Source organism: Diplotaxodon limnothrissa, linkage group LG3 (assembly GCF_057381915.1).
Source record: "Diplotaxodon limnothrissa isolate DT_005_m linkage group LG3, D_limnothrissa_male_GT1.1, whole genome shotgun sequence".
Classification (NCBI taxonomy): Eukaryota; Metazoa; Chordata; class Actinopteri; order Cichliformes; family Cichlidae; genus Diplotaxodon; species Diplotaxodon limnothrissa.
In genome coordinates this window covers 68508202-68534053 of record NC_140598.1, presented here as the reverse complement: position 1 = coordinate 68534053, position 25852 = coordinate 68508202, and the positions used below count along the sequence as shown (strand labels likewise).

The following is a 25852-nucleotide window of genomic DNA, read 5'->3' as shown; positions in this document are numbered from 1 at the left end:
CAATGTCTCAATTTATGGATTCAAGTGATTAGGTGGCAAGTACCTGAAGTTACGAAGACAATCCTATAACCATACCTGCATGTTTGCATAATACCCTAACCCAAAGGCTCAGTTTGGCATTTATCCAACAGCACAGGCCCTGGATTGTTGAAGATGGCCTCAAGAACCAGCACAGGACCTGGTGTGTTTTACATGGCCACAGCAAGCAGCACAGGGCCTGGTTTGGTGAAGATGGCCTCAGCAAGCAGCCACAGGCCCTGGTTTGGTGTAAGTGGCCTCAGCCAGCAGCCACAGGCCCTGGTGTGTTGTAAGTGGCCTCAGCCAGCAGCCACAGGCCCTGGTGTGGTCTAAGTGGCCTCAGCCAGTGCCACAGGCCCTGGTGTGGTGTAAGTGGCCTGAGCAAGAGCCACAGGCCCTGGTGTGGTGTAAGTGGCCTCAGCCAGCAGCCACAGGCCCTGGTGTGGTGTAAGTGGCCTCAGCCAGCAGCCACAGGCCCTGGTGTGGTGTAAGTGGCCTCAGCCAGTGCCACAGGCCCTGGTGTGGTGTAAGTGGCCTGAGCAAGAGCCACAGACCCTGGTGTGGTGTAATTGGCCTCAATAGCAACTAATGCCCTGGTGTGGTGTAGGTGGCCTCAGCCAGCAGCCACAGGCCCTGGTGTGGTGTAAGTGGCCTCAGCCAGCAGCCACAGGCCCTGGTGTGGTGTAAGTGGCCTCAGCCAGAGCCACAGGCCCTGATGTGGTGTAAGTGGCCTGAGCAAGAGCCACAGGCCCTGGTGTGGTGTAAGTGGCCTGAGCAAGAGCCACAGGCCCTGGTGTGTTGTAAGTGGCCTCAGCCAGCAGCCACAGGCCCTGGTGTGGTGTAGGTGGCCTCAGCCAGAAGCCACAGGCCCTGGTGTGGTGTAAGTGGCCTGAGCAAGTGCCACAGGCCCTGGTGTGGTGTAATTGGCCTCAATAGCAACTAAGGCCCTGGTGTGGTGTAGGTGGCCTCAGCCAGCAGCCACAGGCCCTGGTGTGGTGTAAGTGGCCTCAGCCAGCAGCCACAGGCCCTGATGTGGTGTAAGTGGCCCCAGCCGGTCACTCAGGCCCTGGTGTGGTGTAGGTGGCATCAGCTAGCAGCACAAGACATTGGAAAACAGCCAAAAGCAATGTCGTTAATGTGCCCTCATTAATGGGGAGCTGCTTTTGGTCTTTTAATACACCCCTTCTCTGGATCAAAAGCGGTTCAATGACATGAAAATGAAAGGCTTACAGCACCAGGTATTCCCAGGCAGTCTCCCATCCAAGTACTAACCAAGCCCAGCCCTGCTTAGCTTACGAGATCAGACGAGGTCGGGCGTGCTCAGGGTGGTATGGCCGTAAGATGCTGGCCCCAGCACAATGTCTCAATTTATGGATTCAAGTGATTAGGTGGCAAGTACCTGAAGTTACGAAGACAATCCTATAACCATACCTGCATGTTTGCATAATACCCTAACCCAAAAGCTCAGTTTGGCATTTATCCAACAGCACAGGCCCTGGATTGTTGAAGATGGCCACAGCAAGCAGCACAGGGCCTGGTTTGGTGAAGATGGCCTCGGCCAGAAGCGCAGGGCCTGGTGTGATGTGAGTGGCCTGAGCAAGAGCCACAGGCCCTGGTGTGGTGTAAGTGGCCTCAGCCAGCAGCCACAGGCCCTGGTGTGGTGTAAGTCGCCTCAGCCAGAAGCCACAGGCACTGGTGTGGTGTAAGTGGCCTCAGCCAGCAGCAAAAGGGCCCTGGTGTGGTGTAAGTCGCCTCAGTCAACAGCCACAGGCCCTGGTGTGGTGTAGGTGGCCTCAGCCAGCAGCCACAGGCCCTGGTGTGGTGTAAGTGGCCTCAGCCAGCAGCCACAGGCCCTGGTGTGGTGTAAGTGGCCTCAGCCAGCAGCCACAGGCCCTGGTGTGGTGTAAGTGGCCTCAGCCAGTGCCACAGGCCCTGGTGTGGTGTAAGTGGCCTGAGCAAGAGCCACAGACCCTGGTGTGGTGTAATTGGCCTCAATAGCAACTAATGCCCTGGTGTGGTGTAGGTGGCCTCAGCCAGCAGCCACAGGCCCTGGTGTGGTGTAAGTGGCCTCAGCCAGAGCCACAGGCCCTGATGTGGTGTAAGTGGCCCCAGCCGGTCACTCAGGCCCTTGTGTGGTGTAGGTTGCATCAGCTAGCAGCACAAGACATTGGAAAAGAGCCAAAAGCAATGTCGTTAATGTGCCCTCATTAATGGGCAGATGCTTTTGGTCTTTTAATACACCCCTTCTCTGGATCAAAAGCGGTTCAATGACATGAAAATGAAAGGCTTACAGCACCAGGTATTCCCAGGCAGTCTCCCATCCAAGTACTAACCAAGCCCAGCCCTGCTTAGCTTCCGAGATCAGACGAGGTCGGGCGTGCTCAGGGTGGTATGGCCGTAAGCTGCTGGCCCCAGCACAATGTCTCAATTTATGGATTCAAGTGATTAGGTGGCAAGTACCTGAAGTTACGAAGACAATCCTATAACCATACCTGCATGTTTGCATAATACCCTAACCCAAAGGCTCAGTTTGGCATTTATCCAACAGCACAGGCCCTGGATTGTTGAAGATGGCCTCTGGAACCAGCACAGGGCCTGGTGTGTTGTACATGGCCACAGCAAGCAGCACAGGGCCTGGTTTGGTGAAGATGGCCTCGGCCAGAAGCACAGGGCCTAGCGTGATATGAGTGGCCTGAGCAAGAGCCACAGGCCCTGGTGTGGTGTAAGTGGCCTGAGCAAGAGCCACAGGCCCTGGTGTGGTGTAAGTGGCCTGAGCAAGAGCCACAGGCCCTGGTGTGGTGTAAGTGGCCTGAGCAAGAGCCACAGGCCCTGGTGTGGTGTAAGTGGCCTGAGCAAGAGCCACAGGCCCTGGTGTGGTGTAAGTGGTCTCAGCCAGCAGCCACAGGCCCTGGTGTGGTGTAGGTGGCCTCAGCCAGCAGCCACAGGCCCTGGTGTGGTGTAAGTGGCCTCAGCCAGTGCCACAGGCCCTGGTGTGGTGTAAGTGGCCTGAGCAAGAGCCACAGACCCTGGTGTGGTGTAATTGGCCTCAATAGCAACTAAGGCCCTGGTGTGGTGTAGGTGGCCTCAGCCAGCAGCCACAGGCCCTGATGTGGTGTAAGTGGCCCCAGCCGGTCACTCAGGCCCTGGTGTGGTGTAGGTGGCATCAGCTAGCAGCACAAGACATTGGAAAAGAGCCAAAAGCAATGTCGTTAATGTGCCCTCATTAATGGGCAGCTGCTTTTGGTCTTTTAATACACCCCTTCTCTGGATCAAAAGCGGTTCAATGACATGAAAATGAAAGGCTTACAGCACCAGGTATTCCAAGGCAGTCTCCCATCCGAGTACTAACAAAGCCCAGCCCTGCTTAGCTTCCGAGATCAGACGAGGTCGGGCGTGCTCAGGGTGGTATGGCCGTAAGCTGCTGGCCCCAGCACAATGTCTCAATTTATGGATTCAAGTGATTAGGTGGCAAGTACCTGAAGTTACGAAGACAATCCTATAACCATACCTGCATGTTTGCATAATACCCTAACCCAAAGGCTTAGTTTGGCATTTATCCAACAGCACAGGCCCTGGATTGTTGAAGATGGCCTCAGGAACCAGCACAGGGCCTGGTGTGTTGTACATGGCCACAGCTAGCAGCAGAGGGCCAGGTTTGGTGAAGATGGCCTCGGCCAGAAGCGCAGGGCCTGGTGTGATGTGAGTGGCCTGAGCAAGAGCCACAGACCCTGGTGTGGTGTAATTGGCCTCAATAGCAACTAAGGCCCTGGTGTGGTGTAACTGGCCTCAGCCAGCAGCCACAGGCCCTGGTGTGGTGTAAGTGGCCTCAGCCAGAGCCACAGGCCCTGATGTGGTGTAAGTGGCCCCAGCCGGTCACTCAGGCCCTGGATTGTTGAAGATGGCCTCAGGAACCAGCACAGGGCCTGGTGTGGTGTAAGTGGCCTGAGCAAGAGCCACAGGCCCTGGTGTGGTGTAAGTGGCCTGAGCAAGAGCCACAGGCCCTGGTGTGGTGTAAGTGGCCTGAGCAAGAGCCACAGGCCCTGGTGTGGTGTAAGTGGTCTCAGCCAGCAGCCACAGGCCCTGGTGTGGTGTAGGTGGCCTCAGCCAGCAGCCACAGGCCCTTGTGTGGTGTAAGTGGCCTCAGCCAGCAGCCACAGGCCCTGGTGTGGTGTAAGTGGCCTCAGCCAGTGTCACAGGCCCTGGTGTGGTGTAATTGGCCTGAGCAAGAGCCACAGACCCTGGTGTGGTGTAATTGGCCTCAATAGCAAATAAGGCCCTGGTGTGGTGTAAGTGGCCTGAGCAAGAGCCACAGGGCCTGGTTTGGTGAAGATGGCCTCGGCCAGAAGCGCAGGGCCTGGTGTGATGTGAGTGGCCTGAGCAAGAGCCACAGGCCCTGGTGTGGTGTAAGTGGCCTCAGCCAGCAGCCACAGGCCCTGGTGTGGTGTACGTGGCCTCAGCCAGCAGCCACAGGCCCTGGTGTGGTGTAAGTGGCCTGAGCAAGAGCCACAGGCCCTGGTTTGGTGTAAGTGGCCTCAGCCAGCAGCCACAGGCCCTGGTGTGTTGTAAGTGGCCTCAGCCAGCAGCCACAGGCCCTGGTGTGGTGTAAGTGGCCTGAGCAAGAGCCACAGGCCCTGGTTTGGTGTAAGTGGCCTCAGCCAGCAGCCACAGGCCCTGGTGTGTTGTAAGTGGCCTCAGCCAGCAGCCACAGGCCCTGGTGTGGTCTAAGTGGCCTCAGCCAGTGCCACAGGCCCTGGTGTGGTGTAAGTGGCCTGAGCAAGAGCCACAGGCCCTGGTGTGGTGTAAGTGGCCTGAGCAAGTGCCACAGGCCCTGGTGTGGTGTAAGTGGCCTAAGCCAGAGCCACAGGCCCTGGTGTGGTGTAAGTGGCCTCAATAGCAAATAAGGCCCTGGTGTGGTGTAAGTGGCCTGAGCAAGAGCCACAGGGCCTGGTTTGGTGAAGATGGCCTCAGCCAGAAGCGCAGGGCCTGGTGTGATGTGAGTGGCCTGAGCAAGAGCCACAGGCCCTGGTGTGGTGTAAGTGGCCTCAGCCAGCAGCCACAGGCCCTGGTGTGGTGTAAGTCGCCTCAGCCAGAAGCCACAGGCACTGGTGTGGTGTAAGTGGCCTCAGCCAGCAGCAAAAGGGCCCTGGTGTGGTGTAAGTCGCCTCAGTCAGCAGCCACAGGCCCTGGTGTGGTGTAGGTGGCCTCAGCCAGCAGCCACAGGTCCTGGTGTGGTGTAAGTGGCCTCAGCCAGCAGCCACAGGTCCTGGTGTGGTGTAAGTGGCCTGAGCAAGAGCCACAGACCCTGGTGTGGTGTAATTGGCCTCAATAGCAACTAATGCCCTGGTGTGGTGTAGGTGGCCTCAGCCAGCAGCCACAGGCCCTGGTGCGGTGTAAGTGGCCTCAGCCAGCAGCCACAGGCCCTGGTGTGGTGTAAGTGGCCTCAGCCAGTGCCACAGGCCCTGGTGTGGTGTAAGTGGCCTGAGCAAGAGCCACAGACCCTGGTGTGGTGTAATTGGCCTCAATAGCAACTAAGGCCCTGGTGTGGTGTAGGTGGCCTCAGCCAGAGCCACAGGCCCTGATGTGGTGTAAGTGGCCCCAGCCGGTCACTCAGGCCCTGGTGTGGTGTAAGTGGCCTGAGCAAGAGCCACAGACCCTGGTGTGGTGTAATTGGCCTCAATAGCAACTAAGGCCCTGGTGTGGTGTAGGTGGCCTCAGCCAGAGCCACAGGCCCTGGTGTGGTGTAAGTGGCCTCAGCCAGTGCCACAGGCCCTGGTGTGGTGTAAGTGGCCTGAGCAAGAGCCACAGACCCTGGTGTGGTGTAATTGGCCTCAATAGCAACTAAGGCCCTGGTGTGGTGTAGGTGGCCTCAGCCAGCAGCCACAGGCCCTGGTGTGGTGTAAGTGGCCTCAGCCAGCAGCCACAGGCCCTGATGTGGTGTAAGTGGCCCCAGCCGGTCACTCAGGCCCTGGTGTGGTGTAGGTGGCATCAGCTAGCAGCACAAGACATTGGAAAACAGCCAAAAGCAATGTCGTTAATGTGCCCTCATTAATGGGGAGCTGCTTTTGGTCTTTTAATACACCCCTTCTCTGGATCAAAAGCGGTTCAATGACATGAAAATGAAAGGCTTACAGCACCAGGTATTCCCAGGCAGTCTCCCATCCAAGTACTAACCAAGCCCAGCCCTGCTTAGCTTCCGAGATCAGACGAGGTCGGGCGTGCTCAGGGTGGTATGGCCGTAAGCTGCTGGCCCCAGCACAATGTCTCAATTTATGGATTCAAGTGATTAGGTGGCAAGTACCTGAAGTTACGAAGACAATCCTATAACCATACCTGCATGTTTGCATAATACCCTAACCCAAAGGCTCAGTTTGGCATTTATCCAACAGCACAGGCCCTGGATTGTTGAAGATGGCCTCAAGAACCAGCACAGGACCTGGTGTGTTTTACATGGCCACAGCAAGCAGCACAGGGCCTGGTTTGGTGAAGATGGCCTCAGCAAGCAGCCACAGGCCCTGGTTTGGTGTAAGTGGCCTCAGCCAGCAGCCACAGGCCCTGGTGTGTTGTAAGTGGCCTCAGCCAGCAGCCACAGGCCCTGGTGTGGTGTAGGTGGCCTCAGCCAGCAGCCACAGGCCCTTGTGTGGTGTAAGTGGCCTCAGCCAGCAGCCACAGGCCCTGGTGTGGTGTAAGTGGCCTCAGCCAGTGCCACAGGCCCTGGTGTGGTGTAAGTGGCCTGAGCAAGAGCCACAGACCCTGGTGTGGTGTAATTGGCCTCAATAGCAACTAAGGCCCTGGTGTGGTGTAGGTGGCCTCAGCCAGCAGCCACAGGCCCTGGTGTGGTGTAAGTGGCCTCAGCCAGAGCCACAGGCCCTGATGTGGTGTAAGTGGCCCCAGCCGGTCACTCAGGCCCTGGTGTGGTGTAGGTGGCATCAGCTAGCAGCACAAGACATTGGAAAAGAGCCAAAAGCAATGTCGTTAATGTGCCCTCATTAATGGGCAGCTGCTTTTGGTCTTTTAATACACCCCTTCTCTGGATCAAAAGCGGTTCAATGACATGAAAATGAAAGGCTTACAGCACCAGGTATTCCAAGGCAGTCTCCCATCCGAGTACTAACCAAGCCCAGCCCTGCTTAGCTTCCGAGATCAGATGAGGTCGGGCGTGCTCAGGGTGGTATGGCCGTAAGCTGCTGGCCCCAGCACAATGTCTCAATTTATGGATTCAAGTGATTAGGTGGCAAGTACCTGAAGTTACGAAGACAATCCTATAACCATACCTGCATGTTTGCATAATACCCTAACCCAAAGGCTTAGTTTGGCATTTATCCAACAGCACAGGCCCTGGATTGTTGAAGATGGCCTCAGGAACCAGCACAGGGCCTGGTGTGTTGTACATGGCCACAGCTAGCAGCAGAGGGCCAGGTTTGGTGAAGATGGCCTCGGCCAGAAGCGCAGGGCCTGGTGTGATGTGAGTGGCCTGAGCAAGAGCCACAGACCCTGGTGTGGTGTAATTGGCCTCAATAGCAACTAAGGCCCTGGTGTGGTGTAACTGGCCTCAGCCAGCAGCCACAGGCCCTGGTGTGGTGTAAGTGGCCTCAGCCAGAGCCACAGGCCCTGATGTGGTGTAAGTGGCCCCAGCCGGTCACTCAGGCCCTGGATTGTTGAAGATGGCCTCAGGAACCAGCACAGGGCCTGGTGTGTTGTACATGGCCACAGCAAGCAGCACAGGGCCTGGTTTGGTGAAGATGGCCTCGGCCAGAAGCGCAGGGCCTGGTGTGATGTGAGTGGCCTGAGCAAGAGCCACAGGCCCTGGTGTGGTGTAAGTGGCCTCAGCCAGCAGCCACAGGCCCTGGTGTGGTGTAAGTCGCCTCAGCCAGAAGCCACAGGCACTGGTGTGGTGTAAGTGGCCTCAGCCAGCAGCAAAAGGGCCCTGGTGTGGTGTAAGTCGCCTCAGCCAGCAGCCACAGGCCCTGGTGTGGTGTAGGTGGCCTCAGCCAGCAGCCACAGGCTCTGGTGTGGTGTAACTGGCCTCAGCCAGCAGCCACAGGCCCTGGTGTGGTGTAAGTGGCCTCAGCCAGAGCCACAGGCCCTGATGTGGTGTAAGTGGCCCCAGCCGGTCACTCAGGCCCTGGTGTGGTGTAGGTGGCATCAGCTAGCAGCACAAGACATTGGAAAAGAGCCAAAAGCAGTGTTGTTAATGTGCCCTCATTAATGGGCAGATGCTTTTGGTCTTTTAATACACCCCTTCTCTGGATCAAAAGCGGTTCAATGACATGAAAAGGAAAGGCTTACAGCACCAGGTATTCCCAGGCAGTCTCCCATCCAAGTACTAACCAAGCCCAGCCCTGCTTAGCTTCCGAGATCAGACGAGGTCGGGTGTGCTCAGGGTGGTATGGCCGTAAGCTGCTGGCCCCAGCACAATGTCTCAATTTATGGATTCAAGTGATTAGGTGGCAAGTACCTGAAGTTACGAAGACAATCCTATAACCATACCTGCATGTTTGCATAATACCCTAACCCAAAGGCTCAGTTTGGCATTTATCCAACAGCACAGGCCCTGGATTGTTGAAGATGGCCTCAGGAACCAGCACAGGGCCTGGTGTGTTGTACATGGCCACAGCAAGCAGCACAGGGCCTGGTTTGGTGAAGATGGCCTCGGCCAGAAGCGCAGGGCCTGGTGTGATGTGAGTGGCCTGAGCAAGAGCCACAGGCCCTGGTGTGGTGTAAGTGGCCTCAGCCAGCAGCCACAGGCCCTGGTGTGGTGTAAGTCGCCTCAGCCAGAAGCCACAGGCACTGGTGTGGTGTAAGTGGCCTCAGCCAGCAGCAAAAGGGCCCTGGTGTGGTGTAAGTCGCCTCAGTCAGCAGCCACAGGCCCTGGTGTGGTGTAGGTGGCCTCAGCCAGCAGCCACAGGCCCTGGTGTGGTGTACGTGGCCTCAGCCAGCAGCCACAGGCCCTGGTGTGGTGTAAGTGGCCTCAGCCAGCAGCCACAGGCCCTGGTGTGGTGTAAGTGGCCTCAGCCAGTGCCACAGGCCCTGGTGTGGTGTAAGTGGCCTGAGCAAGAGCCACAGACCCTGGTGTGGTGTAATTGGCCTCAATAGCAACTAATGCCCTGGTGTGGTGTAGGTGGCCTCAGCCAGCAGCCACAGGCCCTGGTGTGGTGTAAGTGGCCTCAGCCAGCAGCCACAGGCCCTGGTGTGGTGTAAGTGGCCTCAGCCAGAGCCACAGGCCCTGATGTGGTGTAAGTGGCCTGAGCAAGAGCCACAGGCCCTGGTGTGGTGTAAGTGGCCTGAGCAAGAGCCACAGGCCCTGGTGTGTTGTAAGTGGCCTCAGCCAGCAGCCACAGGCCCTGGTGTGGTGTAGGTGGCCTCAGCCAGAAGCCACAGGCCCTGGTGTGGTGTAAGTGGCCTGAGCAAGTGCCACAGGCCCTGGTGTGGTGTAATTGGCCTCAATAGCAACTAAGGCCCTGGTGTGGTGTAGGTGGCCTCAGCCAGCAGCCACAGGCCCTGGTGTGGTGTAAGTGGCCTCAGCCAGCAGCCACAGGCCCTGATGTGGTGTAAGTGGCCCCAGCCGGTCACTCAGGCCCTGGTGTGGTGTAGGTGGCATCAGCTAGCAGCACAAGACATTGGAAAACAGCCAAAAGCAATGTCGTTAATGTGCCCTCATTAATGGGGAGCTGCTTTTGGTCTTTTAATACACCCCTTCTCTGGATCAAAAGCGGTTCAATGACATGAAAATGAAAGGCTTACAGCACCAGATATTCCCAGGCAGTCTCCCATCCAAGTACTAACCAAGCCCAGCCCTGCTTAGCTTACGAGATCAGACGAGGTCGGGCGTGCTCAGGGTGGTATGGCCGTAAGATGCTGGCCCCAGCACAATGTCTCAATTTATGGATTCAAGTGATTAGGTGGCAAGTACCTGAAGTTACGAAGACAATCCTATAACCATACCTGCATGTTTGCATAATACCCTAACCCAAAGGCTCAGTTTGGCATTTATCCAACAGCACAGGCCCTGGATTGTTGAAGATGGCCACAGAAAGCAGCACAGGGCCTGGTTTGGTGAAGATGGCCTCGGCCAGAAGCGCAGGGCCTGGTGTGATGTGAGTGGCCTGAGCAAGAGCCACAGGCCCTGGTGTGGTGTAAGTGGCCTCAGCCAGCAGCCACAGGCCCTGGTGTGGTGTAAGTCGCCTCAGCCAGAAGCCACAGGCACTGGTGTGGTGTAAGTGGCCTCAGCCAGCAGCAAAAGGGCCCTGGTGTGGTGTAAGTCGCCTCAGTCAACAGCCACAGGCCCTGGTGTGGTGTAGGTGGCCTCAGCCAGCAGCCACAGGCCCTGGTGTGGTGTAAGTGGCCTCAGCCAGCAGCCACAGGCCCTGGTGTGGTGTAAGTGGCCTCAGCCAGCAGCCACAGGCCCTGGTGTGGTGTAAGTGGCCTCAGCCAGTGCCACAGGCCCTGGTGTGGTGTAAGTGGCCTGAGCAAGAGCCACAGACCCTGGTGTGGTGTAATTGGCCTCAATAGCAACTAATGCCCTGGTGTGGTGTAGGTGGCCTCAGCCAGCAGCCACAGGCCCTGGTGTGGTGTAAGTGGCCTCAGCCAGCAGCCACAGGCCCTGGTGTGGTGTAAGTGGCCTCAGCCAGAGCCACAGGCCCTGATGTGGTGTAAGTGGCCCCAGCCGGTCACTCAGGCCCTTGTGTGGTGTAGGTTGCATCAGCTAGCAGCACAAGACATTGGAAAAGAGCCAAAAGCAATGTCGTTAATGTGCCCTCATTAATGGGCAGATGCTTTTGGTCTTTTAATACACCCCTTCTCTGGATCAAAAGCGGTTCAATGACATGAAAATGAAAGGCTTACAGCACCAGGTATTCCCAGGCAGTCTCCCATCCAAGTACTAACCAAGCCCAGCCCTGCTTAGCTTCCGAGATCAGACGAGGTCGGGCGTGCTCAGGGTGGTATGGCCGTAAGCTGCTGGCCGTAAGCTGCTGGCGCCAGCACAATGTCTCAATTTATGGATTCAAGTGATTAGGTGGCAAGTACCTGAAGTTACGAAGACAATCCTATAACCATACCTGCATGTTTGCATAATACCCTAACCCAAAGGCTCAGTTTGGCATTTATCCAACAGCACAGGCCCTGGATTGTTGAAGATGGCCTCAGGAACCAGCACAGGGCCTGGTGTATTGTACATGGCCACAGCAAGCAGCACAGGGCCTGGTTTGGTGAAGATGGCCTCGGCCAGAAGCACAGGGCCTGGTGTGATATGAGTGGCCTGAGCAAGAGCCACAGACCCTGGTGTGGTGTAATTGGCCTCAATAGCAACTAAGGCCCTGGTGTGGTGTAGGTGGCCTCAGCCAGCAGCCACAGGCCCTGGTGTGGTGTAAGTGGCCTCAGCCAGCAGCCACAGGCCCTGATGTGGTGTAAGTGGCCCCAGCCGGTCACTCAGGCCCTGGTGTGGTGTAGGTGGCATCAGCTAGCAGCACAAGACATTGGAAAAGAGCCAAAAGCAATGTCGTTAATGTGCCCTCATTAATGGGGAGCTGCTTTTGGTCTTTTAATACACCCCTTCTCTGGATCAAAAGCGGTTCAATGACATGAAAATCAAAGGCTTACAGCACCAGGTATTCCCAGGCAGTCTCCCATCCAAGTACTAACCAAGCCCAGCCCTGCTTAGCTTCCGAGATCAGACGAGGTCGGGCGTGCTCAGGGTGGTATGGCCGTAAGCCGCTGGCCCCAGCACAATGTCTCAATTTATGGATTCAAGTGATTAGGTGGCAAGTACCTGAAGTTACGAAGACAATCCTATAACCATACCTGCATGTTTGCATAATACCCTAACCCAAAGGCTCAGTTTGGCATTTATCCAACAGCACAGGCCCTGGATTGTTGAAGATGGCCTCAAGAACCAGCACAGGACCTGGTGTGTTTTACATGGCCACAGCAAGCAGCACAGGGCCTGGTTTGGTGAAGATGGCCTCAGCAAGCAGCCACAGGCCCTGGTTTGGTGTAAGTGGCCTCAGCCAGCAGCCACAGGCCCTGGTGTGTTGTAAGTGGCCTCAGCCAGCAGCCACAGGCCCTGGTGTGGTCTAAGTGGCCTCAGCCAGTGCCACAGGCCCTGGTGTGGTGTAAGTGGCCTGAGCAAGAGCCACAGGCCCTGGTGTGGTGTAAGTGGCCTCAGCCAGCAGCCACAGGCCCTGGTGTGGTGTAAGTGGCCTCAGCCAGCAGCCACAGGCCCTGGTGTGGTGTAAGTGGCCTCAGCCAGTGCCACAGGCCCTGGTGTGGTGTAAGTGGCCTGAGCAAGAGCCACAGACCCTGGTGTGGTGTAATTGGCCTCAATAGCAACTAATGCCCTGGTGTGGTGTAGGTGGCCTCAGCCAGCAGCCACAGGCCCTGGTGTGGTGTAAGTGGCCTCAGCCAGCAGCCACAGGCCCTGGTGTGGTGTAAGTGGCCTCAGCCAGAGCCACAGGCCCTGATGTGGTGTAAGTGGCCCCAGCCGGTCACTCAGGCCCTTGTGTGGTGTAGGTTGCATCAGCTAGCAGCACAAGACATTGGAAAAGAGCCAAAAGCAATGTCGTTAATGTGCCCTCATTAATGGGCAGATGCTTTTGGTCTTTTAATACACCCCTTCTCTGGATCAAAAGCGGTTCAATGACATGAAAATGAAAGGCTTACAGCACCAGGTATTCCCAGGAAGTCTCCCATCCAAGTACTAACCAAGCCCAGCCCTGCTTAGCTTCCGAGATCAGACGAGGTCGGGCGTGCTCAGGGTGGTATGGCCGTAAGCTGCTGGCCCCAGCACAATGTCTCAATTTATGGATTCAAGTGATGAGGTGGCAAGTACCTGAAGTTACGAAGACAATCCTATAACCATACCTGCATGTTTGCATAATACCCTAACCCAAAGGCTCAGTTTGGCATTTATCCAACAGCACAGGCCCTGGATTGTTGAAGATGGCCTCAGGAACCAGCACAGGGCCTGGTGTGTTGTACATGGCCACAGCAAGCAGCACAGGGCCTGGTTTGGTGAAGATGGCCTCGGCCAGAAGCACAGGGCCTGGTGTGATATGAGTGGCCTGAGCAAGAGCCACAGGCCCTGGTGTGTTGTAAGTGGCCTCAGCCAGCAGCCACAGGCCCTGGTGTGGTGTAGGTGGCCTCAGCCAGCAGCCACAGGCCCTTGTGTGGTGTAAGTGGCCTCAGCCAGCAGCCACAGGCCCTGGTGTGGTGTAAGTGGCCTCAGCCAGTGCCACAGGCCCTGGTGTGGTGTAAGTGGCCTGAGCAAGAGCCACAGACCCTGGTGTGGTGTAATTGGCCTCAATAGCAACTAAGGCCCTGGTGTGGTGTAGGTGGCCTCAGCCAGCAGCCACAGGCCCTGGTGTGGTGTAAGTGGCCTCAGCCAGAGCCACAGGCCCTGATGTGGTGTAAGTGGCCCCAGCCGGTCACTCAGGCCCTGGTGTGGTGTAGGTGGCATCAGCTAGCAGCACAAGACATTGGAAAAGAGCCAAAAGCAATGTCGTTAATGTGCCCTCATTAATGGGCAGCTGCTTTTGGTCTTTTAATACACCCCTTCTCTGGATCAAAAGCGGTTCAATGACATGAAAATGAAAGGCTTACAGCACCAGGTATTCCAAGGCAGTCTCCCATCCGAGTACTAACCAAGCCCAGCCCTGCTTAGCTTCCGAGATCAGACGAGGTCGGGCGTGCTCAGGGTGGTATGGCCGTAAGCTGCTGGCCCCAGCACAATGTCTCAATTTATGGATTCAAGTGATTAGGTGGCAAGTACCTGAAGTTACGAAGACAATCCTATAACCATACCTGCATGTTTGCATAATACCCTAACCCAAAGGCTCAGTTTGGCATTTATCCAACAGCACAGGCCCTGGATTGTTGAAGATGGCCTCAGGAACCAGCACAGGGCCTGGTGTATTGTACATGGCCACAGCAAGCAGCACAGGGCCTGGTTTGGTGAAGATGGCCTCGGCCAGAAGCACAGGGCCTGGTGTGATATGAGTGGCCTGAGCAAGAGCCACAGACCCTGGTGTGGTGTAATTGGCCTCAATAGCAACTAAGGCCCTGGTGTGGTGTAGGTGGCCTCAGCCAGCAGCCACAGGCCCTGGTGTGGTGTAAGTGGCCTCAGCCAGCAGCCACAGGCCCTGATGTGGTGTAAGTGGCCCCAGCCGGTCACTCAGGCCCTGGTGTGGTGTAGGTGGCATCAGCTAGCAGCACAAGACATTGGAAAACAGCCAAAAGCAATGTCGTTAATGTGCCCTCATTAATGGGGAGCTGCTTTTGGTCTTTTAATACACCCCTTCTCTGGATCAAAAGCGGTTCAATGACATGAAAATGAAAGGCTTACAGCACCAGGTATTCCCAGGCAGTCTCCCATCCAAGTACTAACCAAGCCCAGCCCTGCTTAGCTTCCGAGATCAGACGAGGTCGGGCGTGCTCAGGGTGGTATGGCCGTAAGCTGCTGGCCCCAGCACAATGTCTCAATTTATGGATTCAAGTGATTAGGTGGCAAGTACCTGAAGTTACGAAGACAATCCTATAACCATACCTGCATGTTTGCATAATACCCTAACCCAAAGGCTCAGTTTGGCATTTATCCAACAGCACAGGCCCTGGATTGTTGAAGATGGCCTCAAGAACCAGCACAGGACCTGGTGTGTTTTACATGGCCACAGCAAGCAGCACAGGGCCTGGTTTGGTGAAGATGGCCTCAGCAAGCAGCCACAGGCCCTGGTTTGGTGTAAGTGGCCTCAGCCAGCAGCCACAGGCCCTGGTGTGTTGTAAGTGGCCTCAGCCAGCAGCCACAGGCCCTGGTGTGGTCTAAGTGGCCTCAGCCAGTGCCACAGGCCCTGGTGTGGTGTAAGTGGCCTGAGCAAGAGCCACAGGCCCTGGTGTGGTGTAAGTGGCCTCAGCCAGCAGCCACAGGCCCTGGTGTGGTGTAAGTGGCCTCAGCCAGCAGCCACAGGCCCTGGTGTGGTGTAAGTGGCCTCAGCCAGTGCCACAGGCCCTGGTGTGGTGTAAGTGGCCTGAGCAAGAGCCACGGACCCTGGTGTGGTGTAATTGGCCTCAATAGCAACTAATGCCCTGGTGTGGTGTAGGTGGCCTCAGCCAGCAGCCACAGGCCCTGGTGTGGTGTAAGTGGCCTCAGCCAGCAGCCACAGGCCCTGGTGTGGTGTAAGTGGCCTCAGCCAGAGCCACAGGCCCTGATGTGGTGTAAGTGGCCTGAGCAAGAGCCACAGGCCCTGGTGTGGTGTAAGTGGCCTGAGCAAGAGCCACAGGCCCTGGTGTGTTGTAAGTGGCCTCAGCCAGCAGCCACAGGCCCTGGTGTGGTGTAGGTGGCCTCAGCCAGAAGCCACAGGCCCTGGTGTGGTGTAAGTGGCCTGAGCAAGTGCCACAGGCCCTGGTGTGGTGTAATTGGCCTCAATAGCAACTAAGGCCCTGGTGTGGTGTAGGTGGCCTCAGCCAGCAGCCACAGGCCCTGGTGTGGTGTAAGTGGCCTCAGCCAGCAGCCACAGGCCCTGATGTGGTGTAAGTGGCCCCAGCCGGTCACTCAGGCCCTGGTGTGGTGTAGGTGGCATCAGCTAGCAGCACAAGACATTGGAAAACAGCCAAAAGCAATGTCGTTAATGTGCCCTCATTAATGGGGAGCTGCTTTTGGTCTTTTAATACACCCCTTCTCTGGATCAAAAGCGGTTCAATGACATGAAAATGAAAGGCTTACAGCACCAGGTATTCCCAGGCAGTCTCCCATCCAAGTACTAACCAAGCCCAGCCCTGCTTAGCTTACGAGATCAGACGAGGTCGGGCGTGCTCAGGGTGGTATGGCCGTAAGATGCTGGCCCCAGCACAATGTCTCAATTTATGGATTCAAGTGATTAGGTGGCAAGTACCTGAAGTTACGAAGACAATCCTATAACCATACCTGCATGTTTGCATAATACCCTAACCCAAAGGCTCAGTTTGGCATTTATCCAACAGCACAGGCCCTGGATTGTTGAAGATGGCCACAGCAAGCAGCACAGGGCCTGGTTTGGTGAAGATGGCCTCGGCCAGAAGCGCAGGGCCTGGTGTGATGTGAGTGGCCTGAGCAAGAGCCACAGGCCCTGGTGTGGTGTAAGTGGCCTCAGCCAGCAGCCACAGGCCCTGGTGTGGTGTAAGTCGCCTCAGCCAGAAGCCACAGGCACTGGTGTGGTGTAAGTGGCCTCAGCCAGCAGCAAAAGGGCCCTGGTGTGGTGTAAGTCGCCTCAGTCAACAGCCACAGGCCCTGGTGTGGTGTAGGTGGCCTCAGCCAGCAGCCACAGGCCCTGGTGTGGTGTAAGTGGCCTCAGCCAGCAGCCACAGGCCCTGGTGTGGTGTAAGTGGCCTCAGCCAGCAGCCACAGGCCCTGGTGTGGTGTAAGTGGCCTCAGCCAGTGCCACAGGCCCTGGTGTGGTGTAAGTGGCCTGAGCAAGAGCCACAGACCCTGGTGTGGTGTAATTGGCCTCAATAGCAACTAATGCCCTGGTGTGGTGTAGGTGGCCTCAGCCAGCAGCCACAGGCCCTGGTGTGGTGTAAGTGGCCTCAGCCAGAGCCACAGGCCCTGATGTGGTGTAAGTGGCCCCAGCCGGTCACTCAGGCCCTTGTGTGGTGTAGGTTGCATCAGCTAGCAGCACAAGACATTGGAAAAGAGCCAAAAGCAATGTCGTTAATGTGCCCTCATTAATGGGCAGATGCTTTTGGTCTTTTAATACACCCCTTCTCTGGATCAAAAGCGGTTCAATGACATGAAAATGAAAGGCTTACAGCACCAGGTATTCCCAGGCAGTCTCCCATCCAAGTACTAACCAAGCCCAGCCCTGCTTAGCTTCCGAGATCAGACGAGGTCGGGCGTGCTCAGGGTGGTATGGCCGTAAGCTGCTGGCCCCAGCACAATGTCTCAATTTATGGATTCAAGTGATTAGGTGGCAAGTACCTGAAGTTACGAAGACAATCCTATAACCATACCTGCATGTTTGCATAGTACCCTAACCCAAAGGCTCAGTTTGGCATTTATCCAACAGCACAGGCCCTGGATTGTTGAAGATGGCCTCTGGAACCAGCACAGGGCCTGGTGTGTTGTACATGGCCACAGCAAGCAGCACAGGGCCTGGTTTGGTGAAGATGGCCTCGGCCAGAAGCACAGGGCCTAGCGTGATATGAGTGGCCTGAGCAAGAGCCACAGGCCCTGGTGTGGTGTAAGTGGCCTGAGCAAGAGCCACAGGCCCTGGTGTGGTGTAAGTGGCCTGAGCAAGAGCCACAGGCCCTGGTGTGGTGTAAGTGGCCTGAGCAAGAGCCACAGGCCCTGGTGTGGTGTAAGTGGCCTGAGCAAGAGCCACAGGCCCTGGTGTGGTGTAAGTGGTCTCAGCCAGCAGCCACAGGCCCTGGTGTGGTGTAGGTGGCCTCAGCCAGCAGCCACAGGCCCTGGTGTGGTGTAAGTGGCCTCAGCCAGTGCCACAGGCCCTGGTGTGGTGTAAGTGGCCTGAGCAAGAGCCACAGACCCTGGTGTGGTGTAATTGGCCTCAATAGCAACTAAGGCCCTGGTGTGGTGTAGGTGGCCTCAGCCAGCAGCCACAGGCCCTGATGTGGTGTAAGTGGCCCCAGCCGGTCACTCAGGCCCTGGTGTGGTGTAGGTGGCATCAGCTAGCAGCACAAGACATTGGAAAAGAGCCAAAAGCAATGTCGTTAATGTGCCCTCATTAATGGGCAGCTGCTTTTGGTCTTTTAATACACCCCTTCTCTGGATCAAAAGCGGTTCAATGACATGAAAATGAAAGGCTTACAGCACCAGGTATTCCAAGGCAGTCTCCCATCCGAGTACTAACCAAGCCCAGCCCTGCTTAGCTTCCGAGATCAGACGAGGTCGGGCGTGCTCAGGGTGGTATGGCCGTAAGCTGCTGGCCCCAGCACAATGTCTCAATTTATGGATTCAAGTGATTAGGTGGCAAGTACCTGAAGTTACGAAGACAATCCTATAACCATACCTGCATGTTTGCATAATACCCTAACCCAAAGGCTTAGTTTGGCATTTATCCAACAGCACAGGCCCTGGATTGTTGAAGATGGCCTCAGGAACCAGCACAGGGCCTGGTGTGTTGTACATGGCCACAGCTAGCAGCAGAGGGCCAGGTTTGGTGAAGATGGCCTCGGCCAGAAGCGCAGGGCCTGGTGTGATGTGAGTGGCCTGAGCAAGAGCCACAGACCCTGGTGTGGTGTAATTGGCCTCAATAGCAACTAAGGCCCTGGTGTGGTGTAACTGGCCTCAGCCAGCAGCCACAGGCCCTGGTGTGGTGTAAGTGGCCTCAGCCAGAGCCACAGGCCCTGATGTGGTGTAAGTGGCCCCAGCCGGTCACTCAGGCCCTGGATTGTTGAAGATGGCCTCAGGAACCAGCACAGGGCCTGGTGTGGTGTAAGTGGCCTGAGCAAGAGCCACAGGCCCTGGTGTGGTGTAAGTGGCCTGAGCAAGAGCCACAGGCCCTGGTGTGGTGTAAGTGGCCTGAGCAAGAGCCACAGGCCCTGGTGTGGTGTAAGTGGTCTCAGCCAGCAGCCACAGGCCCTGGTGTGGTGTAGGTGGCCTCAGCCAGCAGCCACAGGCCCTTGTGTGGTGTAAGTGGCCTCAGCCAGCAGCCACAGGCCCTGGTGTGGTGTAAGTGGCCTCAGCCAGTGTCACAGGCCCTGGTGTGGTGTAATTGGCCTGAGCAAGAGCCACAGACCCTGGTGTGGTGTAATTGGCCTCAATAGCAAATAAGGCCCTGGTGTGGTGTAAGTGGCCTGAGCAAGAGCCACAGGGCCTGGTTTGGTGAAGATGGCCTCGGCCAGAAGCGCAGGGCCTGGTGTGATGTGAGTGGCCTGAGCAAGAGCCACAGGCCCTGGTGTGGTGTAAGTGGCCTCAGCCAGCAGCCACAGGCCCTGGTGTGGTGTACGTGGCCTCAGCCAGCAGCCACAGGCCCTGGTGTGGTGTAAGTGGCCTGAGCAAGAGCCACAGGCCCTGGTTTGGTGTAAGTGGCCTCAGCCAGCAGCCACAGGCCCTGGTGTGTTGTAAGTGGCCTCAGCCAGCAGCCACAGGCCCTGGTGTGGTGTAAGTGGCCTGAGCAAGAGCCACAGGCCCTGGTTTGGTGTAAGTGGCCTCAGCCAGCAGCCACAGGCCCTGGTGTGTTGTAAGTGGCCTCAGCCAGCAGCCACAGGCCCTGGTGTGGTCTAAGTGGCCTCAGCCAGTGCCACAGGCCCTGGTGTGGTGTAAGTGGCCTGAGCAAGAGCCACAGGCCCTGGTGTGGTGTAAGTGGCCTGAGCAAGTGCCACAGGCCCTGGTGTGGTGTAAGTGGCCTAAGCCAGAGCCACAGGCCCTGGTGTGGTGTAAGTGGCCTCAATAGCAAATAAGGCCCTGGTGTGGTGTAAGTGGCCTGAGCAAGAGCCACAGGGCCTGGTTTGGTGAAGATGGCCTCAGCCAGAAGCGCAGGGCCTGGTGTGATGTGAGTGGCCTGAGCAAGAGCCACAGGCCCTGGTGTGGTGTAAGTGGCCTCAGCCAGCAGCCACAGGCCCTGGTGTGGTGTAAGTCGCCTCAGCCAGAAGCCACAGGCACTGGTGTGGTGTAAGTGGCCTCAGCCAGCAGCAAAAGGGCCCTGGTGTGGTGTAAGTCGCCTCAGTCAGCAGCCACAGGCCCTGGTGTGGTGTAGGTGGCCTCAGCCAGCAGCCACAGGTCCTGGTGTGGTGTAAGTGGCCTCAGCCAGCAGCCACAGGCCCTGGTGTGGTGTAAGTGGCCTCAGCCAACAGCCACAGGCCCTGATGTGGTGTAAGTGGCCTCAGCCAGTGCCACAGGCCCTGGTGTGGTGTAAGTGGCCTGAGCAAGAGCCACAGACCCTGGTGTGGTGTAATTGGCCTCAATAGCAACTAATGCCCTGGTGTGGTGTAGGTGGCCTCAGCCAGCAGCCACAGGCCCTGGTGCGGTGTAAGTGGCCTCAGCCAGCAGCCACAGGCCCTGGTGTGGTGTAAGTGGCCTCAGCCAGTGCCACAGGCCCTGGTGTGGTGTAAGTGGCCTGAGCAAGAGCCACAGACCCTGGTGTGGTGTAATTGGCCTCAATAGCAACTAAGGCCCTGGTGTGGTGTAGGTGGCCTCAGCCAGAGCCACAGGCCCTGATGTGGTGTAAGTGGCCCCAGCCGGTCACTCAGGCCCTGGTGTGGTGTAAGTGGCCTGAGCAAGAGCCACAGACCCTGGTGTGGTGTAATTGGCCTCAATAGCAACTAAGGCCCTGGTGTGGTGTAGGTGGCCTCAGCCAGAGCCACAGGCCCTGGTGTGGTGTAAGTGGCCTCAGCCAGTGCCACAGGCCCTGGTGTGGTGTAAGTGGCCTGAGCAAGAGCCACAGACCCTGGTGTGGTGTAATTGGCCTCAATAGCAACTAAGGCCCTGGTGTGGTGTAGGTGGCCTCAGCCAGCAGCCACAGGCCCTGGTGTGGTGTAAGTGGCCTCAGCCAGCAGCCACAGGCCCTGATGTGGTGTAAGTGGCCCCAGCCGGTCACTCAGGCCCTGGTGTGGTGTAGGTGGCATCAGCTAGCAGCACAAGACATTGGAAAACAGCCAAAAGCAATGTCGTTAATGTGCCCTCATTAATGGGGAGCTGCTTTTGGTCTTTTAATACACCCCTTCTCTGGATCAAAAGCGGTTCAATGACATGAAAATGAAAGGCTTACAGCACCAGGTATTCCCAGGCAGTCTCCCATCCAAGTACTAACCAAGCCCAGCCCTGCTTAGCTTCCGAGATCAGACGAGGTCGGGCGTGCTCAGGGTGGTATGGCCGTAAGCTGCTGGCCCCAGCACAATGTCTCAATTTATGGATTCAAGTGATTAGGTGGCAAGTACCTGAAGTTACGAAGACAATCCTATAACCATACCTGCATGTTTGCATAATACCCTAACCCAAAGGCTCAGTTTGGCATTTATCCAACAGCACAGGCCCTGGATTGTTGAAGATGGCCTCAAGAACCAGCACAGGACCTGGTGTGTTTTACATGGCCACAGCAAGCAGCACAGGGCCTGGTTTGGTGAAGATGGCCTCAGCAAGCAGCCACAGGCCCTGGTTTGGTGTAAGTGGCCTCAGCCAGCAGCCACAGGCCCTGGTGTGTTGTAAGTGGCCTCAGCCAGCAGCCACAGGCCCTGGTGTGGTGTAGGTGGCCTCAGCCAGCAGCCACAGGCCCTTGTGTGGTGTAAGTGGCCTCAGCCAGCAGCCACAGGCCCTGGTGTGGTGTAAGTGGCCTCAGCCAGTGCCACAGGCCCTGGTGTGGTGTAAGTGGCCTGAGCAAGAGCCACAGACCCTGGTGTGGTGTAATTGGCCTCAATAGCAACTAAGGCCCTGGTGTGGTGTAGGTGGCCTCAGCCAGCAGCCACAGGCCCTGGTGTGGTGTAAGTGGCCTCAGCCAGAGCCACAGGCCCTGATGTGGTGTAAGTGGCCCCAGCCGGTCACTCAGGCCCTGGTGTGGTGTAGGTGGCATCAGCTAGCAGCACAAGACATTGGAAAAGAGCCAAAAGCAATGTCGTTAATGTGCCCTCATTAATGGGCAGCTGCTTTTGGTCTTTTAATACACCCCTTCTCTGGATCAAAAGCGGTTCAATGACATGAAAATGAAAGGCTTACAGCACCAGGTATTCCAAGGCAGTCTCCCATCCGAGTACTAACCAAGCCCAGCCCTGCTTAGCTTCCGAGATCAGATGAGGTCGGGCGTGCTCAGGGTGGTATGGCCGTAAGCTGCTGGCCCCAGCACAATGTCTCAATTTATGGATTCAAGTGATTAGGTGGCAAGTACCTGAAGTTACGAAGACAATCCTATAACCATACCTGCATGTTTGCATAATACCCTAACCCAAAGGCTTAGTTTGGCATTTATCCAACAGCACAGGCCCTGGATTGTTGAAGATGGCCTCAGGAACCAGCACAGGGCCTGGTGTGTTGTACATGGCCACAGCTAGCAGCAGAGGGCCAGGTTTGGTGAAGATGGCCTCGGCCAGAAGCGCAGGGCCTGGTGTGATGTGAGTGGCCTGAGCAAGAGCCACAGACCCTGGTGTGGTGTAATTGGCCTCAATAGCAACTAAGGCCCTGGTGTGGTGTAACTGGCCTCAGCCAGCAGCCACAGGCCCTGGTGTGGTGTAAGTGGCCTCAGCCAGAGCCACAGGCCCTGATGTGGTGTAAGTGGCCCCAGCCGGTCACTCAGGCCCTGGATTGTTGAAGATGGCCTCAGGAACCAGCACAGGGCCTGGTGTGTTGTACATGGCCACAGCAAGCAGCACAGGGCCTGGTTTGGTGAAGATGGCCTCGGCCAGAAGCGCAGGGCCTGGTGTGATGTGAGTGGCCTGAGCAAGAGCCACAGGCCCTGGTGTGGTGTAAGTGGCCTCAGCCAGCAGCCACAGGCCCTGGTGTGGTGTAAGTCGCCTCAGCCAGAAGCCACAGGCACTGGTGTGGTGTAAGTGGCCTCAGCCAGCAGCAAAAGGGCCCTGGTGTGGTGTAAGTCGCCTCAGCCAGCAGCCACAGGCCCTGGTGTGGTGTAGGTGGCCTCAGCCAGCAGCCACAGGCTCTGGTGTGGTGTAACTGGCCTCAGCCAGCAGCCACAGGCCCTGGTGTGGTGTAAGTGGCCTCAGCCAGAGCCACAGGCCCTGATGTGGTGTAAGTGGCCCCAGCCGGTCACTCAGGCCCTGGTGTGGTGTAGGTGGCATCAGCTAGCAGCACAAGACATTGGAAAAGAGCCAAAAGCAGTGTTGTTAATGTGCCCTCATTAATGGGCAGATGCTTTTGGTCTTTTAATACACCCCTTCTCTGGATCAAAAGCGGTTCAATGACATGAAAAGGAAAGGCTTACAGCACCAGGTATTCCCAGGCAGTCTCCCATCCAAGTACTAACCAAGCCCAGCCCTGCTTAGCTTCCGAGATCAGACGAGGTCGGGCGTGCTCAGGGTGGTATGGCCGTAAGCTGCTGGCCCCAGCACAATGTCTCAATTTATGGATTCAAGTGATTAGGTGGCAAGTACCTGAAGTTACGAAGACAATCCTATAACCATACCTGCATGTTTGCATAATACCCTAACCCAAAGGCTCAGTTTGGCATTTATCCAACAGCACAGGCCCTGGATTGTTGAAGATGGCCTCAGGAACCAGCACAGGGCCTGGTGTGTTGTACATGGCCACAGCAAGCAGCACAGGGCCTGGTTTGGTGAAGATGGCCTCGGCCAGAAGCGCAGGGCCTGGTGTGATGTGAGTGGCCTGAGCAAGAGCCACAGGCCCTGGTGTGGTGTAAGTGGCCTCAGCCAGCAGCCACAGGCCCTGGTGTGGTGTAAGTCGCCTCAGCCAGAAGCCACAGGCACTGGTGTGGTGTAAGTGGCCTCAGCCAGCAGCAAAAGGGCCCTGGTGTGGTGTAAGTCGCCTCAGTCAGCAGCCACAGGCCCTGGTGTGGTGTAGGTGGCCTCAGCCAGCAGCCACAGGCCCTGGTGTGGTGTACGTGGCCTCAGCCAGCAGCCACAGGCCCTGGTGTGGTGTAAGTGGCCTCAGCCAGCAGCTACAGGCCCTGGTGTGGTGTAAGTGGCCTCAGCCAGTGCCACAGGCCCTGGTGTGGTGTAAGTGGCCTGAGCAAGAGCCACAGACCCTGGTGTGGTGTAATTGGCCTCAATAGCAACTAATGCCCTGGTGTGGTGTAGGTGGCCTCAGCCAGCAGCCACAGGCCCTGGTGTGGTGTAAGTGGCCTCAGCCAGCAGCCACAGGCCCTGGTGTGGTGTAAGTGGCCTCAGCCAGAGCCACAGGCCCTGATGTGGTGTAAGTGGCCTGAGCAAGAGCCACAGGCCCTGGTGTGGTGTAAGTGGCCTGAGCAAGAGCCACAGGCCCTGGTGTGTTGTAAGTGGCCTCAGCCAGCAGCCACAGGCCCTGGTGTGGTGTAGGTGGCCTCAGCCAGAAGCCACAGGCCCTGGTGTGGTGTAAGTGGCCTGAGCAAGTGCCACAGGCCCTGGTGTGGTGTAATTGGCCTCAATAGCAACTAAGGCCCTGGTGTGGTGTAGGTGGCCTCAGCCAGCAGCCACAGGCCCTGGTGTGGTGTAAGTGGCCTCAGCCAGCAGCCACAGGCCCTGATGTGGTGTAAGTGGCCCCAGCCGGTCACTCAGGCCCTGGTGTGGTGTAGGTGGCATCAGCTAGCAGCACAAGACATTGGAAAACAGCCAAAAGCAATGTCGTTAATGTGCCCTCATTAATGGGGAGCTGCTTTTGGTCTTTTAATACACCCCTTCTCTGGATCAAAAGCGGTTCAATGACATGAAAATGAAAGGCTTACAGCACCAGATATTCCCAGGCAGTCTCCCATCCAAGTACTAACCAAGCCCAGCCCTGCTTAGCTTACGAGATCAGACGAGGTCGGGCGTGCTCAGGGTGGTATGGCCGTAAGATGCTGGCCCCAGCACAATGTCTCAATTTATGGATTCAAGTGATTAGGTGGCAAGTACCTGAAGTTACGAAGACAATCCTATAACCATACCTGCATGTTTGCATAATACCCTAACCCAAAGGCTCAGTTTGGCATTTATCCAACAGCACAGGCCCTGGATTGTTGAAGATGGCCACAGCAAGCAGCACAGGGCCTGGTTTGGTGAAGATGGCCTCGGCCAGAAGCGCAGGGCCTGGTGTGATGTGAGTGGCCTGAGCAAGAGCCACAGGCCCTGGTGTGGTGTAAGTGGCCTCAGCCAGCAGCCACAGGCCCTGGTGTGGTGTAAGTCGCCTCAGCCAGAAGCCACAGGCACTGGTGTGGTGTAAGTGGCCTCAGCCAGCAGCAAAAGGGCCCTGGTGTGGTGTAAGTCGCCTCAGTCAACAGCCACAGGCCCTGGTGTGGTGTAGGTGGCCTCAGCCAGCAGCCACAGGCCCTGGTGTGGTGTAAGTGGCCTCAGCCAGCAGCCACAGGCCCTGGTGTGGTGTAAGTGGCCTCAGCCAGCAGCCACAGGCCCTGGTGTGGTGTAAGTGGCCTCAGCCAGTGCCACAGGCCCTGGTGTGGTGTAAGTGGCCTGAGCAAGAGCCACAGACCCTGGTGTGGTGTAATTGGCCTCAATAGCAACTAATGCCCTGGTGTGGTGTAGGTGGCCTCAGCCAGCAGCCACAGGCCCTGGTGTGGTGTAAGTGGCCTCAGCCAGCAGCCACAGGCCCTGGTGTGGTGTAAGTGGCCTCAGCCAGAGCCACAGGCCCTGATGTGGTGTAAGTGGCCCCAGCCGGTCACTCAGGCCCTTGTGTGGTGTAGGTTGCATCAGCTAGCAGCACAAGACATTGGAAAAGAGCCAAAAGCAATGTCGTTAATGTGCCCTCATTAATGGGCAGATGCTTTTGGTCTTTTAATACACCCCTTCTCTGGATCAAAAGCGGTTCAATGACATGAAAATGAAAGGCTTACAGCACCAGGTATTCCCAGGCAGTCTCCCATCCAAGTACTAACCAAGCCCAGCCCTGCTTAGCTTCCGAGATCAGACGAGGTCGGGCGTGCTCAGGGTGGTATGGCCGTAAGCTGCTGGCCGTAAGCTGCTGGCGCCAGCACAATGTCTCAATTTATGGATTCAAGTGATTAGGTGGCAAGTACCTGAAGTTACGAAGACAATCCTATAACCATACCTGCATGTTTGCATAATACCCTAACCCAAAGGCTCAGTTTGGCATTTATCCAACAGCACAGGCCCTGGATTGTTGAAGATGGCCTCAGGAACCAGCACAGGGCCTGGTGTATTGTACATGGCCACAGCAAGCAGCACAGGGCCTGGTTTGGTGAAGATGGCCTCGGCCAGAAGCACAGGGCCTGGTGTGATATGAGTGGCCTGAGCAAGAGCCACA

General features: G+C 56.8%; 13 non-coding genes and 7 pseudogenes across 13 annotated transcripts; all 20 read right to left on the bottom strand.

Moving 5' to 3' along the window:
• Nucleotides 1-1241: 1241 nt before the first annotated feature.
• On the bottom strand, nucleotides 1242-1360 carry LOC146637234 (5S ribosomal RNA; annotated as a pseudogene).
• Nucleotides 1361-2302: 942 nt separating this feature from the next.
• On the bottom strand, nucleotides 2303-2421 carry LOC146637233 (5S ribosomal RNA). Its single transcript, XR_014905816.1, has one exon. It is a non-coding gene; the product is annotated as a 5S ribosomal RNA (ribosomal RNA).
• An 897-nt stretch (nucleotides 2422-3318) lies between these two features.
• Nucleotides 3319-3437, bottom strand: LOC146637232 (5S ribosomal RNA; annotated as a pseudogene).
• Nucleotides 3438-6140: 2703 nt separating this feature from the next.
• LOC146637231 (5S ribosomal RNA) lies at nucleotides 6141-6259 on the bottom strand. Its single transcript, XR_014905814.1, has one exon. It is a non-coding gene; the product is annotated as a 5S ribosomal RNA (ribosomal RNA).
• Nucleotides 6260-7081: 822 nt separating this feature from the next.
• Nucleotides 7082-7200, bottom strand: LOC146637230 (5S ribosomal RNA). Its single transcript, XR_014905621.1, has one exon. It is a non-coding gene; the product is annotated as a 5S ribosomal RNA (ribosomal RNA).
• A 1097-nt stretch (nucleotides 7201-8297) lies between these two features.
• LOC146637229 (5S ribosomal RNA) lies at nucleotides 8298-8416 on the bottom strand. The gene has a single exon (XR_014905760.1). It is a non-coding gene; the product is annotated as a 5S ribosomal RNA (ribosomal RNA).
• A 1336-nt stretch (nucleotides 8417-9752) lies between these two features.
• LOC146637228 (5S ribosomal RNA) lies at nucleotides 9753-9871 on the bottom strand (annotated as a pseudogene).
• Nucleotides 9872-10853: 982 nt separating this feature from the next.
• Nucleotides 10854-10972, bottom strand: LOC146637227 (5S ribosomal RNA). The gene has a single exon (XR_014905813.1). It is a non-coding gene; the product is annotated as a 5S ribosomal RNA (ribosomal RNA).
• A 637-nt stretch (nucleotides 10973-11609) lies between these two features.
• Nucleotides 11610-11728, bottom strand: LOC146637226 (5S ribosomal RNA). Its single transcript, XR_014905812.1, has one exon. It is a non-coding gene; the product is annotated as a 5S ribosomal RNA (ribosomal RNA).
• A 940-nt stretch (nucleotides 11729-12668) lies between these two features.
• On the bottom strand, nucleotides 12669-12787 carry LOC146637225 (5S ribosomal RNA). The gene has a single exon (XR_014905655.1). It is a non-coding gene; the product is annotated as a 5S ribosomal RNA (ribosomal RNA).
• An 820-nt stretch (nucleotides 12788-13607) lies between these two features.
• Nucleotides 13608-13726, bottom strand: LOC146637224 (5S ribosomal RNA; annotated as a pseudogene).
• Nucleotides 13727-14349: 623 nt separating this feature from the next.
• On the bottom strand, nucleotides 14350-14468 carry LOC146637223 (5S ribosomal RNA). Its single transcript, XR_014905811.1, has one exon. It is a non-coding gene; the product is annotated as a 5S ribosomal RNA (ribosomal RNA).
• A 1255-nt stretch (nucleotides 14469-15723) lies between these two features.
• LOC146637222 (5S ribosomal RNA) lies at nucleotides 15724-15842 on the bottom strand (annotated as a pseudogene).
• A 942-nt stretch (nucleotides 15843-16784) lies between these two features.
• On the bottom strand, nucleotides 16785-16903 carry LOC146637221 (5S ribosomal RNA). Its single transcript, XR_014905810.1, has one exon. It is a non-coding gene; the product is annotated as a 5S ribosomal RNA (ribosomal RNA).
• An 897-nt stretch (nucleotides 16904-17800) lies between these two features.
• On the bottom strand, nucleotides 17801-17919 carry LOC146637220 (5S ribosomal RNA; annotated as a pseudogene).
• Nucleotides 17920-20701: 2782 nt separating this feature from the next.
• LOC146637219 (5S ribosomal RNA) lies at nucleotides 20702-20820 on the bottom strand. The gene has a single exon (XR_014905809.1). It is a non-coding gene; the product is annotated as a 5S ribosomal RNA (ribosomal RNA).
• Nucleotides 20821-21642: 822 nt separating this feature from the next.
• LOC146637218 (5S ribosomal RNA) lies at nucleotides 21643-21761 on the bottom strand. Its single transcript, XR_014905620.1, has one exon. It is a non-coding gene; the product is annotated as a 5S ribosomal RNA (ribosomal RNA).
• A 1097-nt stretch (nucleotides 21762-22858) lies between these two features.
• Nucleotides 22859-22977, bottom strand: LOC146637217 (5S ribosomal RNA). Its single transcript, XR_014905808.1, has one exon. It is a non-coding gene; the product is annotated as a 5S ribosomal RNA (ribosomal RNA).
• Nucleotides 22978-24313: 1336 nt separating this feature from the next.
• Nucleotides 24314-24432, bottom strand: LOC146637216 (5S ribosomal RNA; annotated as a pseudogene).
• Nucleotides 24433-25414: 982 nt separating this feature from the next.
• On the bottom strand, nucleotides 25415-25533 carry LOC146637215 (5S ribosomal RNA). The gene has a single exon (XR_014905807.1). It is a non-coding gene; the product is annotated as a 5S ribosomal RNA (ribosomal RNA).
• Nucleotides 25534-25852: the final 319 nt, after the last annotated feature.